Raw genomic sequence first — 18,498 nt, forward strand, 5'->3', positions numbered from 1 at the left:
TGGAACAGAGCTTTTCGCTGTGGCAGCTTCCGACTTAACTCTGTTTACCACTACCCCTTCCCTCCAACCATTAACCCACCACTACCACCATTCACCCCTACCTCCCCTTCCCACCATAACAGCCTTCACCGTGCCGAGTGGGTCTCGACCCCTACGAGTCATGGTAGTAGTGTCATGGTACACTCACTCACACTCTCAACTTCATACCATACACACGCCTGCCTCCTGCGCTCCGTTTTCTATACACTATATCTGCGTGCATTGCAAAGATGTAACTATGTAAATTATCGCAAAATAATTTAAAAAACAATACAAGTGATCATTTTTAAGACAATTTTAATTTACAAGCTTAATTTCCCAAGAAGTTAATTTATGTATAACTAACACATTTCGAGTGTCGAGATTTTCACAGTAAAACAAAATTAGCAGTGACATGAAAAGTGGAAACAAGGAAGAACTCGTCTATTTTTTTTTAATAAATTATGAGCACAAAAAAGTATTGTCTGCTGGTCTTTAGTGAGAAAGAGATGATCATGTATGGTGTCTTACGTTACCAGCACAGTTAACAGGCAAACAAAAATGGTTCGTCACAGTAAAAACTTATACGAGGTAAGAAACAGAGAGATATAAGAGGTATACGACCAGGCAGTGAGCTACAGCCACATACAAGGGAATACTCTACTGTACATAGCTCGGAAATAAGCGAGGTTCCACAGCGGTGACAAGTGACCTTGTCAATAACTCACGCTACAGCAGCAGTAGCAGCAGCATCAGTAGCATCACTAGCAGCATCAGCAGCAGTAGCATCACTAGCAGCATCAGCAGCACCATCAGCAGCAGTAGCATCATCAGTAGGCGGCTCAAGAAGGTACATTTGGTCGTAACATTAACTTTATTCTTGTACCTGTGCTTGCTAGGGTTAAACTTCAACATTAGATCGACTGGAGTATTTAACAGCTTGGGTTCTATGTTTGTTTATCCTCGAACTAATGTAAACACTGCTATATCTTGATCTATAGCCTTATTTGTTGCTTCCACTGACGTATTCTGTAGTATTTTCATAGTGTTTCTGTACTGTTTTTTTTTTTGTAGGGTGTCTCGTAGGTAAGGATTTTTTTTTTTTTGCTTTAGAGCCAAGACCTATAAAAAAATATGAAATTGGACCCTTATTCTGACTTTTCATGTTTTACTAAATGATGGGTTTACATTATTGCCTTGATAATTACTCCCGTATAAGCTATTTATATTGTACAGAATGATCTCTTTGTAAATTCCCTAAAATAGCCCTTATGCTCATGTTTATAAGAGAGGAAACAATGCTGTCGACGTTTTACTCTATATAATAAATGATCCTAGTAAACTGTGCTGTAAGAATTCTCTTATGCAAACTTTTCCCTCTTGTCCTGTTTTACCATACTGAAGATAACTCAGAATTGCAACTCTGTGTTTGCCCGGTCATGAATATTGATAGAAAAATCACTATTTTAGCACTAATACATATTGACTAATGCAGCGCAATAACACGTAATACAAAACTCGTTATAGCTAACAGTAGTTAGTCATCAGTCGTATTCTCTCGGTAATCATGAGGATGATAGGATAGGCATATTATATAAATATATATATAAGGAATTCGCAAGAGCAGGCGAAAGGAGACTCGAACCTACGAACCTTGGAACAAGGTACGCAGTGCTTTACCAATCTACCCACACTGGACCAATACCTTGGAGTCCAGCTTGCGCTGGACTTTGATCTAGTGCAAGCTGGACTCCAAGGTATTGGTCCAGTGTGGGTAGATTGGTAAAGCACTGCGTACCTTGTTCCAAGGTTCGAGTCTCCTTCAGCCAGAGATCAGTGTTTATATAATTATAATATATATATATATATATATATTTTATATATATATATATATATATATATATATATATATATATATATATATATATATATATATATATATATATATATATATATATATGTCGTGCCTAATATGTAAAACTGGGCAATTAGCAAGAACTCATTTAAAATTAAGTCCTTTCTGAAATTTTCTCTTATACGTTTAAAGATATATTTTTTCATTAATGTTGATGTAAAAATTTATAATTTTGCACCAAAAGTATCTTAGAAAACTTACCTAACCTTATTATAACAAGAACAATTTATTTTAGCCTAACCCAACTAAATATATTTTAGATTTGTTTACAATAATTTAATACTAAACAAACACAGTGAAATATATTTTTTTCGTTAGGTTCAGAATGATTTTGGCGAAACTATTGCATACACAAATTTTCGCTTGTCCTATATGGCAAGATGAGCATTGCTATTTAAGCCAAGATCGCAAGTTCTGCCTATTCGGCACGACATATATATATATATATATATATATATATATATATATATATATATATATATATATATATATATATATATATATATATATATATATACACACACACACTATACCTGAAGAGGGTTTCGGGGATGCCTAGTTATTCGAAAACTTGAGTTTATATTCTAGTTATACACAGTGACTGAATATGATCGAGTTATACACAGAGGTGAGTAGGCTCCATGTACACTGATGAGGATTATCCAATTATGAAAAACTTTGAGTTTGTTCTGATTATAAACGCAATAAATATACTGTAGACAGTGACAGTGTGATAGTAACGTTGTGTGACAGTAACAATGTGTGACAGTAACAATGTGTGACAGTAACAATGTGTGACAGTAACAATGTGTGACAGTAACAATGTGTGACAGTAACAATGTGTGACAGTAACAATGTGTGACAGTAACAATGTGTGACAGTAACAATGTGTGACAGTAACAATGTGTGACAGTAACAATGTAGTGGTTACAGGGTTAGGTAAGGTAAGACTACTTAGGAAACAGGGCAAGTATTTCCTGACGCGGGTCTTAGTCATATGAGGACCCGCAACTGGAACCTTTGGTCATCTGACCGAGGCCTTCCACCGGCTCACCAGTCCACCCCCCCCCTTAATTAAAAAAAAACATCACTACACAATTTGTGACAGTTAAAATATTTTTTTAGTCTGACGGTCCATTTCTCCCCAAGCCCGAGAGCTGTGCTTGAAACTTTAACAGGAACACGCTAAAAGTCAGAATAATAATAATAATAATAATAATAATAATAATAATAATAATAATAATAATAATAATAATAATGCAATCGTCTCCGCAAAGTACGTAAGGGAAAAAATACAGAAGGGAAAAGTACAGAACTACAAAGTACAGAAGGGAAAAGCCAATAGGTCCCTTAACTTCAGCAGGAATAGGCTTCAAGAGAGGCGATTTCAGATTAAATTGGATACAAATTGGCTCCAATTATTTTAAAACCGCTACAGTACATACATTTATACCCACGAGAAAGTGACTTTCTGTGCTTCCTGCTTCCTCGTGGCCACGACCCTGCTCAAAGCAGTCAACTAAAAAAATACGAAGTAACGACAGCTTCACCAGCTTTGAATTTTCTATACGGTAAAAAAGTATTTTTTTTTTCTAGAACTCACTGTAGATTAACAAGTTCACGAGTAGGTGTGAGCTGGATGTGCCTAGCATGGGCCAGTAGGCCTGCTAAAGTCCTCCCTGTGATCTTATGTTGCAAAAAGCCTACCGGCTACGCTAGGCTCTGCACATTTAACCTTTCCAACGCCGGATGATACATAAGCCACACTCCGTGATACATAAGCCACACTCCGTGATACATAAGCCACACTCCGTGATACATAAGTGGCAACACACAGTCACTTGTTTGCCATTGGTTCAAAACTGCATGAAATACACACGCGTGCTGGTGGTTTTCTTTTGTGGTTTGAGATCTGAAGGAGATTCAAACTTCATGAAGGATCCAAAAAGACCAGCATTAACTATCATGATAAATGAAAAATAATGAGGTGTTGGTGGAGCGATGACCAAAACAACGTGAAGGTGATGGTATAGTGGAGGAGGAGAGGGAAGAGGAACAGGAGGAAGAGGAACAGGAGGAAGAGGAACAGGAGGAAGAGGAACAGGAGGAAGAGGAACAGGAGGAAGAGGAACAAGAGGAATGGGGAAGATGAAGTGGTGATGCTGGTGATAATGATGGTGATAATAGAACTCGGTGGTAGAGTTGTGTGAACAGTTTTATCAGTTTATTACTGACAGAACCGTCAGTGGACACCAACTGTGTTTCCAGCATCGACCATAATACTGAAATTTTATGGCTGGGATAATTGTTATGTCAGGCAGTGAGGACCATAACAGACATTACGTGACCCACCAGATAACGTCTCTCAGTTTTTTCGTCATCTGTGACCCATATTATTTTAATTAGGCAAACCCGAAGGGGTACCTTTATTTTCCTCCTAGTTTTTTTTTTATATTTCATTTCGCTCATAACTCGAGAACTCCTCATCCTATTGGATTGAAATTTTGACCGCTTGTGTATGGTAATAAGGACGAGAGTTTGGGAGCAGCAGCTGGCATGTGCAGGTGACCTGTGGTCACAGTTGTTGATTATCAGCATCCTGGAATTGCCGGGATAACTTGCAAAAATCTCAGCGGCGTAGCTGCAAACTTAACCCAAAACGCGGGTCGTAGCAGGTCGCTGGTTCACCAACTGGACAAGACCCGGGTCGGGACACTACCGGCGAACCTCATCGACTCGGCTCGTAACTGGACGAGAGTGGAGCGCAAGGTTCAAGTAGCTACCTGGAGGGCATTCCGGGGATCAACGCTCACGCGGCCCGGTCCACGACCAGGCCTCCCTGTGGATCAGGGTCTGATCGACCAGGCTGTTACTGCTTACCATGAGTAGTCCAACGTAGGAACCGCAGCCCGGCTGATCGGGTACCGACTTTCAGTATCTGTTCGGCTCCCTCTTGAAGACAACCAGGGGTCTATCGGTAATTCCCCTTATGCCTGGTGTGAGGCTGTTAAACAGTCTTGGGCCCCGGACACTTATTGTGTTTTGTCTTAGTATACTAATGGCGACCCTACTTTCATAACTGGAGAATGACTTCTGATTCCCTTCAAATCTTCAACATTAACATTTAATTATATTATCAACTTACGCCGCACTCTGCACTATTCCTTTTGCATAAACTGAGGCACAGGGGGCGGGGGGTTATGCGATATGCCTTTCTCGGATCGTGCAGTGACTGATATGCATCGAGTTTATTATAGGTTTCCATGACAAGCTGGCACGAAGCATTCAATAAAATACTCATAGTGACATCTAGACTCCGTAAACATGATATTCTGGCAGTAAAATATACTATTAAAACGACTTGATACTGGTAATGTTGATCTCTGAAAATAATCCCTGTTATTTTATCTATTAAACTTGGATGACACACACACACACACACACACACACACACACACACACACACACACACACACACACAAAATGATGTAGTGGAGGCAGGATGCATACATAGCCAGGAACTGTGAACCGACCCTTGTAACCACAAGCAGGTAAATACAAATAGGTAAGCACACACAAGCGCGCACACACACACACACACACACACACATAGCATCGAAAGTCAAATCTGACCCGAAACTGCTGTATAGCCACATTAGGAGGAAGACAACAGTCAAGGACCAGGTGATAAGGCTGAGGAAAGAAGGTGGAGAACTCACAAGAAACGATCAAGAGGTATGTGAGGAGCTCAACACGAGATTTAAGGAAGTATTTACAGTAGAGACAGGAAGGACTCTGGGGGGACAGACCAGATGGGGACACCAACAAGGAATACACCAACAAGTGTTGGACGACATACATACAGATGAGGAGGAGGTGAAGAAACTGCTAAGGGACATCGATACCTCAAAGGCAATGGGACCGGACAACATCTCTCCATGGGTCCTTAGAGAGGGAGCAGATATGTTGTGCGTACCACTTACCACAATCTTCAACACATCCCTGGAAACTGGGCAACTACCTGAGGTATGGAAGACGGCAAATGTAGTTCCCATTTTCAAAAAAGGAGACAGAAAAGAGGCACTAAACTATAGACCTGTGTCATTGACGTGTATAGTATGCAAAATTATGGAGAAGATTATCAGGAGGAGAGTGGTGGAGCACCTGGAACGGAACAGGAGTATAAATGGCAACCAGCACGGATTCACGGAAGGCAAATCCTGTGTCACAAACCTTCTGGAGTTTTACGATAAAATAACAGAAGTAAGACAAGAGAGAGAGGGGTGGGTTGATTGCATCTTCTTGGACTGCAAGAAGGCCTTTGACACAGTTCCTCACAAGAGATTAGTGCAGAAGCTAGAGCATCAGGCGCATATAACAGGAAGAGCACTGCAATGGATCAGAGAATACCTGACAGGGAGGCAACAACGAGTCATGGTACGTAATGATGTATCACAGTGGGCACCTGTGACGAGCGGGGTCCCACAGGGGTCGGTCCTAGGACCAGTGCTATTTTTGGTATATGTGAACGACATGACGGAAGGGTTAGACTCAGAAGTGTCCCTGTTTGCAGATGATGTGAAGTTAATGAGGAGAATTAAATCTGATGAGGACCAGACAGGACTTCAAAGAGACCTGGACAGACTGGACACCTGGTCCAGCAAATGGCTTCTCGAATTTAATCCTGCCAAATGCAAAGTCATGAAGATAGGGGAAGGGCACAGAAGACCACAGACAGAGTATAGGCTAGGTGGCCAAAGACTGCAAACCTCACTCAAGGAGAAAGATCTTGGGGTGAGTATAACACCGAGCATGTCTCCGGAAGCACACATCAATCAGATAACTGCTGCAGCATATGGGCGCCTGGCAAACCTGAGAACAGCATTCCGACACCTTAGTAAGGAATCATTCAAGACACTGTACACCGTGTATGTCAGGCCCATACTGGAGTATGCAGCACCTGTTTGGAACCCGCACTTGATAAAGCACGTCAAGAAACTAGAGAAAGTACAAAGGTTTGCAACAAGGTTAGTTCCAGAGCTAAGGGGAATGTCCTATGAAGAAAGATTAAGGGAAATCGGCCTGACGACACTGGAGGACAGGAGGGTCAGGGGAGACATGATAACGACATATAAAATACTGCGTGGAATAGACAAGGTGGACAAGGACAGGATGTTCCAGGGAGGGGACACAGAAACAAGAGGCCACAATTGGAAGTTGAAGACACAAATGAGTCAGAGAGATAGTAGGAAGTATTTCTTCAGTCATAGAGTTGTAAGGCAGTGGAATAGCCTAGAAAATGACGTAGTGGAGGCAGGAACCATACACAGTTTTAAGACGAGGTTTGATAAAGCTCATGTAGCGGGGAGAGAGAGGGTCTAGTAGCAACCGGTGAAGAGGCGGGGCCAGGAGCTAGGACTCGACCCCTGCAACCACAAATAGGTGAGTACAAATAGGTGAGTACACACACACACACACACACACACACACACACACACACACACACACACACACACACACGGTCATGACAAGTAGTAATGAGAACATTAAAGAACGATTACCTTCTATTTCCCAATGAGTTATAACTTGTCGGAAAGTTAAAACTTACTGAAATTCTGTAAAAAGGCTGGAAATGCTATTTTGGACAACCGGAAAAGTCACCCTCTACACATGTCAACAATAATGAAGTAAAGTCTATGTTAATAATTCACTTTCAATATATTCTCTAAAAAAAGAAATTGTGCTGGACATGGCCAGTGGATTTCCCACTGCAATACCGTAGGTTTATCAGTGTAAAAAGTGCCGTTAAGAACACATTGGCCATAAGACAGTTACAATACCTAAATTATTTTGCTCGTACTGGCAGAACTAGACTCTGGTTCAACAAGACTATAGCTTGAAAAAAAACACAGTTGTTTGACAGTAACTCTGGTAAAGAATTAACGTCATAACTGACAAATTTCCATCTTGTCAAGTTTAATCGTAATGACACGATTGCAGACAACTACGGAACGGGTGAGGTTTGAACCCATGGCAAGTGAGTAGCAAAACTCGAGACCAGTAAGCCACTGGGTTTACTCACTGGCTTTAGCCACTTGGTTTACTCACCATAGGTTCAAACCTCATCCGTTCCGTGGTTTGTCAAGTTTAAGCTATCCAATTATTGGAGGCAGGACGTACCACCTGCCAGTACAGTTTTCTTGTCTTCTGCGAACTTCCTCCATGAGCTTTCGTTGTTAACCTCCGAACGCCTTATCTGACCAGCTTCAAATTTCCACCCATGGTGAACTAGAGGAAGGTTCGTGGAACAATTCAGAACTCAAACTCAAAAATTTATTTCCACGTGATCATTGTACATGACTGGGAGACGCTACATAATGCACATAGAAAGTCTCCTGGTCACGCAACTACCCTCAGTTCACGAGCCCTTCCCGATTGTGGTCCAAAATTAACATTAAAGTGGTCGACTTCAAGCCTTAAACATTCTTGTATGTTATCTGGAAGAATGATATGGTCAGTGGAGAATGTAGGTGTCATTTTACCAGATGTAATTTCAAAACGGTGAAGCACTACGTACCATCAAACATCTGTATTTTTATACTCAAAAAGAAGCGCTAAACTACAAGGGCTATACAGCGATGTCAAACATCTGTAAATTGCGTTTTCAGAATGACTTCAACGGCTGATTTATGTTATGAAATTATTATTTTTTTTTTGGGGGGGGGGGGGTTGTTAGGGTCTAAATTTTCTAGCCTACTTAATAAGCTTTTGGGTTCTGGGCAACAACAATGGCTTAAATCTGCATAATGTCATTTATGTGTACCCCGTGACATCGGCGTGTCCACAAGGCCATTGCAACAAATTTGTATATGTATCCAGAGCCGAAATTAAAGTCACTAAGAATTAGAGGGAAATTTGATAGAATTCTGAATAGTATAGATCCCAAATTGCCATGTGTTTAAATGAAGAAACCGGGTAAACTGAAATACTGGTACTGGTAAGATAATTTGTTAGTTCCTTATCAGACTGACTTCAAACCTTCAATCCCATAACTTGATAATGCAATTATCAAGTTATGACGAGAAGCGTGGCGCACTCTTCGCCACACGTCTCGCCAACAAGTGGCTGGCTGGCGAAATGTTCCCTTAATAAAGATCCTTAAATATTGCAAGTGTCTAATTCTCTGTCTTAAACGTCGCGGTCGTCTCTCCTTCGTATCCTTACGTTGATAATCCTCTGTTGATAATCTACCACTTAAACCATGGAACGGGTGGGATTCGAATCCATGGTGAGTGAATCCTAAAACTCCAGGCCAGTGGTTGATCTGCAGTCTTGCTATTACGATTTAGTGAATCAATCAATTATTAATTTGTAACATCTACCACGTTATTCCTCTGTCCATCCTGTCGCACGTCTTTTCTGAAGCTATAAATGTAACAGATAGCTCCTTAGTCTTGCTGTAAATCACTTGTATGTGTTTATATATCCACTTCCCCCTTTCTAAAACTCCATCGTTCTTCTGTTACTCCACCTTCTGTCTTCCCCATAAATCTGTCGATAATCCCTTCGTACGGTTTAACCTGTATGCTCAATAGACGCATTTGATAACCATTTTTTTTAATTCCCTCTTTTTCCCCCTCTTGCTAAATAGGAGCGAGGTAGACGTGTTCTCTTACAGTCGTAATGCACCTATCCTGTCTTCAGTCCCTCTGTCTTGATAGAATGTTCAGTCTACTTTGACAGAAGGTGTCAGTACCTTAATCTTGGTAGAAGGTAGTCAGGTTCTCACCCCCTGATAAAAGGTCTTCAGTCCCACAGCCTTAATGATCTGATAGTAATTACTGCCTGTGTGAAAGGTCGTAACAAACACGTACCATACAACGTTACCTCGTCTCAGTGAGTTTAACCACTAAACGTGTGGTGTCAGGCGGAAGTTTGGCAATACCCAAACTTATCTAACTTACAAACTATTAAGTTATCAAAATATACACAGTGTTACCAACTCTTGTGATATACAATGTGTCTCAAAATATTAGCAAACTTTCGCTCCATTCAGGGTTACGTTGTAGCTAATGAAATGTTTATATAATGGTAACGTTGTAGTGATCCAACTTATGGTGTATAAACCGAGTCTACAGCTTCTGTGTAGTAGTAGTAGTAGTTAGTAGTATTAGTAGTTAGTAGTATTAGTAGTTAGTAGTAGTAATAGTTAGTAGTAGTAGTTAGTAGTAGTAGTAGTTAGTAGTGGTAGTAGTTAGTAGTAGTAGTAAGTAAATAATCCAGTTACTGATGAACTGGATTATTCATATACATAACATTATTCGTATACATGTATCTCAGTATACATAGCCATATATTTATATTTTTACTGCCTAACAATGGCAGTTGTCTGGATCAGTATCTGGATCCCTGTGTCTGGATCACTGTATCTGGATCCCTGTGTCTGGATCACTGTGTCTGGATCCCTGTGTCTGGATCACTGTGTCTGGATCCCTGTGTCTGGATCACTGTATCTTGATCCCTGTGTTCAGATCCCTGTGTCCAGATCCCTGTGTCCAGATCCCTGTGTCCAGATCCCTGTGTCCAGATCCCTGTGTCCAGATCCCTGTGTCCAGATCCCTGTGTCCAGATCCCTGTGTCCAGATCCCTGTGTCCAGATCCCTGTGTTCAGATCCCTGTGTCCAGATCCCTGTGTCCAGATCCCTGTGTCCAGATCCCTGTGTCCAGATCCCTGTGTCCAGATCCCTGTGTCCAGGTCCCTGTATCCAGATCACTGGCTTAAGACAACTGCTAATTGAAGTAATTACCTTTTAGACAGTATGCTTGAGGCCAAACTCAGGGAGTGAGAGTCTACGAGTACCCGTGTCTTAATGTTTAACATAGAAGGTTCCTAGTACCCGTGTCTTAATGTTTAACATAGCAGGTTCCTAGTACCCGTGTCTTAATGTTTAACATAGAAGGTTCCTAGTACCCGTGTCTTAATGTTTAACATAGAAGGTTCCTAGTACCCGTGTCTTAATGTTTAACATAGAAGGTTCCTAGTACCCGTGTCTTAATGTTTAACATAGAAGGTTCCTAGTACCCGTGTCTTAATGTTTAACATAGCAGGTTCCAAGTACCCGTGTCTTAATGTTTAACATAGAAGGTTCCTAGTACCCGTGTCTTAATGTTTAACATAGAAGGTTCCTAGTACCCGTGTCTTAATGTTTAACATAGAAGGTTCCTAGTACCCGTGTCTTAATGTTTAACATAGCAGGTTCCAAGTACCCGTGTCTTAATGTCTAACATAGCAGGTTCCAAGTACCCGTGTCTTAATGTTTAACATAGAAGGTTCCTAGTACCCGTGTCTTAATGTTTAACATAGCAGGTTCCAAGTACCCGTGTCTTAATGTCTAACATAGCAGGTTCCAAGTACCCGTGTCTTAATGTCTAACATAGCAGGTTCCAAGTACCCGTGTCTTAATGTCTAACATAGCAGGTTCCAAGTACCCGTGTCTTAATGTCTAACATAGAAGGTTCCAAGTACCTTTTTCATGTTTAAGTAGCAATTTCTTAAGAGTGCTAACTTTATGTCTAAACAGATTTCTAGGAAATAAATGCCTTGGTAGGTACACAGTCAACCTAGCTGCTCTCTCTCTCCCTCTCTCTCTCTTTCTCGAGGAGAGAGTGGAGACAGAAAGTGAGATAATCTGGCGTGAGAACTTTCTCTCTCACGCTAGACTAAACGTTGATTAGCAAGACTTGACAAGCTTGGCTCTGAAGTCACGAGTGTTTCCTGCTTTGCTGGGATGCTGACCTCTGACCTACCTGCCCCTCCCTCCTCTCTCTCTCTCTCTCTAATATATATATACTCCCACTGTTGTGCTAGTGAAGAATGTATATATATTCTTTGGCTTGTGTGTGTATGCTTTGAGTGTACGATTGTGCAGTATATATTTATTGCTCTGTGTGTGTGTGTGTGTGTGTGTGTGTGTGTGTGTATACTCACCTAGTTACAGTTGGGAAGGGAAGAGATGGGTTGAGTTGTATCTCATGGCAATGCTCCTCTTTCCCCAGTGACCCCTTTGTACAGGTTGCTAACTAGCCTATTACTCCCTACTATGTATTCCACAGTACCTTGCGTGTTTGCCCCACTCATCATCCCTTTTACTCCTCTTCCCAATCCTCCTCTCCAGTTCCTTGCCTCCTCCAAGGAGCACTCTCACTTTTTAAGTTCGTAACTATGCCCTCAAGTCCATCCAAATGGGAGTCTGTCTACCCAAGTCAGTACATCTGAGTGTTGTCAAGTGATTAGCTTCTCGTATGCCTGAATTCTAACCTTGTATTTCATCCATTTGTACCACGATGATTCTCTACGTATGTTAGATAACGAGATAAAACATGGATATGATGCCACCAGAAAGACTTTATACATATATTTAATTTATTCATGATAAACGGTAATCTAGTTGCCAAAAAGCTGTGACGCTCACGACTCAAGAGGGAAAAAAAAGACAGAAATTTAACTTGGAGAAAAATAAGGGTGATTTTCTTGTTCAAGTCCTGTGCTGGTGACAGTAGTTATCCGGGTACAACAACTGTGGTTGTGACAGTAGTTTTCCGGGTACAACAACTGTGGTTGTGACAGTTATCCGGGTACAACAACTGTGGTTGTGACAGTAGTTTTCCGGGTACAACAACTGTGGTTGTGACAGTAGTTATCCGGGTACAACAACGGTGCTTGTGACAGTAGTTATCGAGGTACAACTCTGCTTTAAGAAGAGATACGATAAAGCTCATGGAGCAGGAAGAGTAACGACCAGCGAAAAGGTTGGCCCAGGAGCTACGACTCGACTCCTGCAACCATAAATAGGTGAGTACGTACACACACACACACACACACTGTCAATAACCATCGAGTATAAACAAGGTCAGCCACATAATTACCGGTGTTACTATACTGTTACCTAAGTTATTAAACAAGACAGATGTAACAACGTATCGTTACCAGTGGCAGGAAACATTAACAAACTGCTATACACACTGACAGGACGTTAACAGTTAATTAGGCATATAAAAGTTGGCCAATCATCATGCATTCCCCGGTTCGATCCTCACTTAGAGGGCAGTTCAGCGCTGTATGAACCTTGTGGGTTTAGCGCTTAGCTATGATTATGATAATGATGAGAGTGCAGTGTTGTCACCACACCTGTGTTGTCACCACACCTGTGTTGTCACCACACCTGTGTTGTCACCACACCTGTGTTGTCACCACACCTGTGTTGTCACCACACCTGTGTTGTCACCACACCTGTGTTGTCACCACACCTGTGGTGTCACCGCACCTGTGTTGTCACCACACCTGTGTTGTCACCACACCTGTGTTGTCACCACACCTGTGGTGTCACCACACCTGTGTTGTCACCACACCTGTGTTGTCACCGCACCTGTGTTGTCACCACACCTGTGTTGTCACCGCACCTGTGTTGTCACCACACCTGTGTTGTCACCACACCTGTGTTGTCACCGCACCTGTGTTGTCACCACACCTGTGTTGTCACCACACCTGTGTTGTCACCACACCTGTGTTGTCACCACACCTGTGTTGTCACCACACCTGTGTTGTCACCACACCTGTGTTGTCACCACACCTGTGGTGTCACCACACCTGTGTTGTCACCACACCTGTGTTGTCACCGCACCTGTGTTGTCACCACACCTGTGTTGTCACCGCACCTGTGTTGTCACCACACCTGTGTTGTCACCACACCTGTGTTGTCACCACACCTGTGTTGTCACCGCACCTGTGTTGTCACCACACCTGTGTTGTCACCACACCTGTGTTGTCACCACACCTGTGTTGTCACCACACCTGTGTTGTCACCACACCTGTGTTGTCACCACACCTGTGTTGTCACCACACCTGTGTTGTCACCACACCTGTGTTGTCACCACACCTGTGTTGTCACCACACCTGTGTTGTCACCACACCTGTGTTGTCACCACACCTGTGTTGTCACCACACCTGTGTTGTCACCACACCTGTGTTGTCACCGCACCTGTGGTGTCACCGCCAAATGCAAAGTCACGAAGATCGGGAAAGGGCAAAGAAGACCGCAGAGTATAAGCTAGGTGGCCAAAGACTGCAAACCTTGCTCAAGGAGAAAGATCTTGGGGTGAGTATAACACCGAGCACATCTCCGGAAGCACACATCAACCAGATAACTGCTGCAGCATATGGGCACCTGGCAAACCTGAGAATAGCGTTCCGATACCTTAGTAAGGAATCGTTCAAGACACTGTACACCGTATACGTCAGACCCATACTGGAGTATGCAGCACATACTGGAGTATGCAGCACCGGGTCAAGCACGTCAAGAAATTAGAGAAAGGGCAAAGGTTTGCGACAAGGTTAGTTCCAGAGCTAAGGGGAATGTCCTATGAAGAAAGGTTAATGGAATTCGGCCTGACAACACTGGAGGACAGGAGGGTTAGGGAAGACATGATAACGACATACAAAATACTGCGTGGAATAGACAAGGTGGACAGAGACATTATGTTCCAGAGATGGGACACACAAACAAGACGTCACAACTGAAAGCTGAAGACTCAGATGAGTCAAAGGGATGTTAGGAAGTATTTCTTTAGTCACAGAGTTGTCAGGAAGTGGAATACTCTAGCAAGTGATGTAGTGGAGGCAGGAACCATACATAGCTTTAAGACGAGGTATGATAAAGTTCATGGAGCAGGGAGAGAGGACCTAGTAGCGGTCAGTGAAGAGGCGGGGCCAGGAGCTGAGTCTCAACCCCTTCAACCACAATTAGGTGAGTACCACACCTGTGTTGCCACCACACCTCTGGTGTTACCATAATTGTACTTATCCGTCCACGTTCTACAGAATTTCCACCAGCTCTGCCAACAATAGATGTACACACAAGGTACACAGAGAACAATAGACATACACATGTCATACACACGAGATATACACACATGATACATGACGTATACATGACACGTACATGACGTACAGCAAAAACACATACCCAACTCAAGTAAATAACTTTAAAACCTCTGTTTGAAGCTCTTAACAACAATGACAGTTCATAAACATATCAAGAATAGATTTTATTATACAGAATACTGAAATATGGGGGTACTGTACGTGGTATTAACCCTGTTACTAGTTAGAGCTTAGATTAGCCGTCGAAGCGGCTAGTTCATTCTGCACCTCATATCCATCCCGTGGTGGGTAGAGCAAGAGTATATTGATACATAAAAGGCCTAGGAACTAGGCCTCATAAGGGGTTTAGAGGAGTACATCTGGATTTATATCTACAGTTCGCTTAGTGATGCAACTTCTCAGCGGAGTTATCAGCAGGATGAGTATTGTTAGGGGTGGGATCTGTGGTAAGGTCAGATTGTTTGTGGTTTTCTGTGATAGAGATGAATGCGTGATGGGTACACCACGGAGACGTGAAGGAAGGAAGGAATGAAGGAAGGACGCTGTGTGGCCAGTAGGAGGAAGTGAGAGGTGGATGAGGAAGTGTGAGAGAGGCTGTTAAGGTCTGGAAGAAAGGAACTGAGGGACCCAGGCAGAGGAATGCAACGGAGGAAATTATCTGGGAGGCAATAAACTCGCATGAGTAGTGTTGCAGGTCTGGTGTGCAAGACTTGACAGGTGGAACAATGAGATGGTTGAAATTACGGGATTACACTGCATATTATGATGGTGATAGTCACGCCCAGGGATGAACACCATTGTCAGGAGCAGCATGGTGATAGTTACTACCAGGGACGAACAACACTGTCAAGGCAGCATGGCGATGGTTACTACCAGGGCTGAATAACATTGCCAGAGGTAGTATGGTGATAGTTACTACCAGGGATGAAGAACATCGTCAGAGACAATAGGCACTACATCTAGACCATATGTTTATGGTGTGACGGAAATTGATAAAGTCAAACACTTCACCAACTGGAACTTCACAGTACTGTAAACACTTGGCTCTGTGGAGCTTGACACGTAGTGTACAGAATACGGTACTGTAAACACTAGGCTCTGTGGAGCTTGATACGTGGTGTACAGACCACGGTACTGTAAGCACTTGGCTCTGTGGAGCCTGATACGTGGTGTACTGTACAGTACTGTAAAAACATCTGTTAACACTTAAGCAGATTTTTCCTCAGTTACCGTTCCTTGAGGTTAGGTTAGGTAAGGTTCGTCAGAAAACACGCCAAGTGTTTCCTGATCCCCTTGAGACAACCGTCTCACCCGAGTGTCAGTAAGCACTATCACACAGACGACCACAAGCTCATACGTATACTTCTCACTCTCCTGACTTCCAAGACACGACCCTATATCATCATGGAATCTTCACTCCCTACAAAAACGGGGCCTCAGCTTACCCAGCTTCATACAGTAGTTCACGTATTGTGAATTAACATTGTAGCCTAGTATTTTGTGAGCTGTATCATTGTATTAGTGAGCCAGGAATTGTTGGAGATCCATTATACTGGATTCCGTAAATGCCATCATGGCAGCATTAAGAATTTTGCAGAACTGGCGGAAATCTAAGATGGCCATCACAAAAAAAAAAGTTTTTGGCCATTATAATTTTTTAGATGGTTTTTAACGTCTAAAGCTATTGTTTCCCCTCCGGGAATTAATTTTGTTTGGAACTGGAATTTAATAGGGGAGTTTCTTTCTCAAGTTGCAACACTTTAGCAGGGAATTCAGATCAAAACTTTTGCAATTGTGGTACGTGGGTATTCAAGCTGCAATGAACATGTTGCAAATGTTCCAACACTCTTGCAGACTGAAAAAAGCTGATATCGTTTCTTTTTTTACAAAACAAATAGGTAGACATTATAAATGCAAATACGAAATAACTACAAAACTGACTGAAATACAGATAAAAATATAAATGAGAAACAAATAATTCTCAGTTTCAGAGATTTATATCATTAAATATTACCAAGTTCTTTATAAAATAAAATCGTGGATTATATATCAATAAAAGTTCACCGATGGTAAAAAGAAGCAAGCCAAACTCAGTTTCAATAAAGTTTTTACAAGTGATTGTAGGCTAGAGAACACTTCACTGGTGCTCACTCGCATCATTGTCATCTTCCAGTGATTGTAGTCTAGAGAACACTTCACTGGTGCTCACTCGCATCATTGTCTTCATCTTCCAGTGATTGTAGGCTAGAGAACACTTCACTGGTGCTCACTTGCACCACTGTCTTCACCTTCCAGTGATTATAGTCTAGGTGCTCCATCACTCTTCTGATAATCTTCTCCATGACTTTACATGTTATACATATGACACTGGTCTGTAGTTTAATGCTGCCTGTCTGTCTGTCTCCTTAAAAACGTGGTTCTTCTGTCCTCTATTGTCGCAAGGCTTATTATCCTCTAGCACTTCCTCATAGCTCATTCCCTTCAGCTCTGGCAGTATTCTCGTGTCATACCTCTACACCACCTCCAGTTTATGTTTCATCAAGGGTTCCATCCTGGTGTTTTGCATACTCCAAGACAGGTCTATGTTGTACATTAGTAGAATGAATTTGATAATTAAGGCGGGAAGTGTCACAAATAATGGTAGTGAGAAGGTAAAAGAGGTCTTGTGGGAGAGAAGAGAGAAGGTTGATGATTCATATAGTGTCGTGAATGATTCTTTGCTGAGATTCCTGAATGTATTGTCAAATATACCTATCGAGCATCGGTTGCAGAGGTTATTAGAGTGACTTATGGTACTGGCGATATGCTAGATACTATGTTCTGTTTTTCTTGTTTCTAGGTGATGTGTGCAGCCTCTGTCCCCAGAGTTTGTACTTCACGTCCGTTCTTCTCCTAAAGTCACTTATCTGGCCAATCTTGCAGCTTGTTCACATGTATTTAGAGTAGCTTGTGGCTGTCAGAAATAAACATCTATTCTGCTAGTTAACTGCACATCTGAAATCATGGATACATCTGACTATCCACCGAAATGTCTCACACAAACTAGAAACAGCACGGGTCCTAATAACGATCCTTGTGGTACCCCGCTTATTACTCTTCCCCATTCTAACATTCTTCCCGGACAATCACCTGTTGTCTCCTCCTTATAAGGTACACCTTTACCCACTGTACAACATTCTTTGTTAATCCTGCCTCCACTGAAACTAAACCCTTCACTTTATTAAAATAATCCTCTAAAGGATTATTTTAATAATCCTTTGGAGGATCAGAGAACACTTCACTGATGCAAGTGATCACCAGTGAAGTGTTTCACACATTCATTCTCATCTTATTTAAAATTAAACAGATTTATGTGATCAAACTCTTCACCTACGCAACTCAACTAGTGTAAAATTAGCATTGCTAATCTTACATTATGTATTTTAACACACAATTATGTATTAAACTGTTTAAAAAGTATTGTACGTAAACTGCTGAGAAAACTTTACTACTACTAATTATAATAATGTGCGTCTTCAGAAACTAAGATGTGTGCGCGAAGTATAGTGATTTGGTGGTCAGTAGCGAGACAATGTCGGAACACTCACGGCTGTGGCTGGCTGCTCAACAGTCCAGTTGTAAGACA

At 42.0% G+C, this 18,498-nt stretch overlaps 1 protein-coding gene across 2 annotated transcripts in view; it reads left to right on the top strand.

Moving 5' to 3' along the window:
* The first annotated feature begins 203 nt into the window (after positions 1-203).
* Positions 204-18,498, top strand: part of LOC128694296 (uncharacterized) — a 51,806-nt gene continuing 33,511 nt past the window's right edge. For both annotated transcript variants that reach the window (XM_053784371.2, XM_070093728.1), the window contains exon 1: positions 204-868. The gene's annotated coding sequence lies outside the window, so the exon portion shown is untranslated. The remainder of the gene's footprint in view (positions 869-18,498) is intronic.

This window comes from Cherax quadricarinatus, chromosome 43 (genome assembly GCF_038502225.1).
Source record: "Cherax quadricarinatus isolate ZL_2023a chromosome 43, ASM3850222v1, whole genome shotgun sequence".
In the NCBI taxonomy this organism is placed as follows: domain Eukaryota; kingdom Metazoa; phylum Arthropoda; class Malacostraca; order Decapoda; family Parastacidae; genus Cherax; species Cherax quadricarinatus.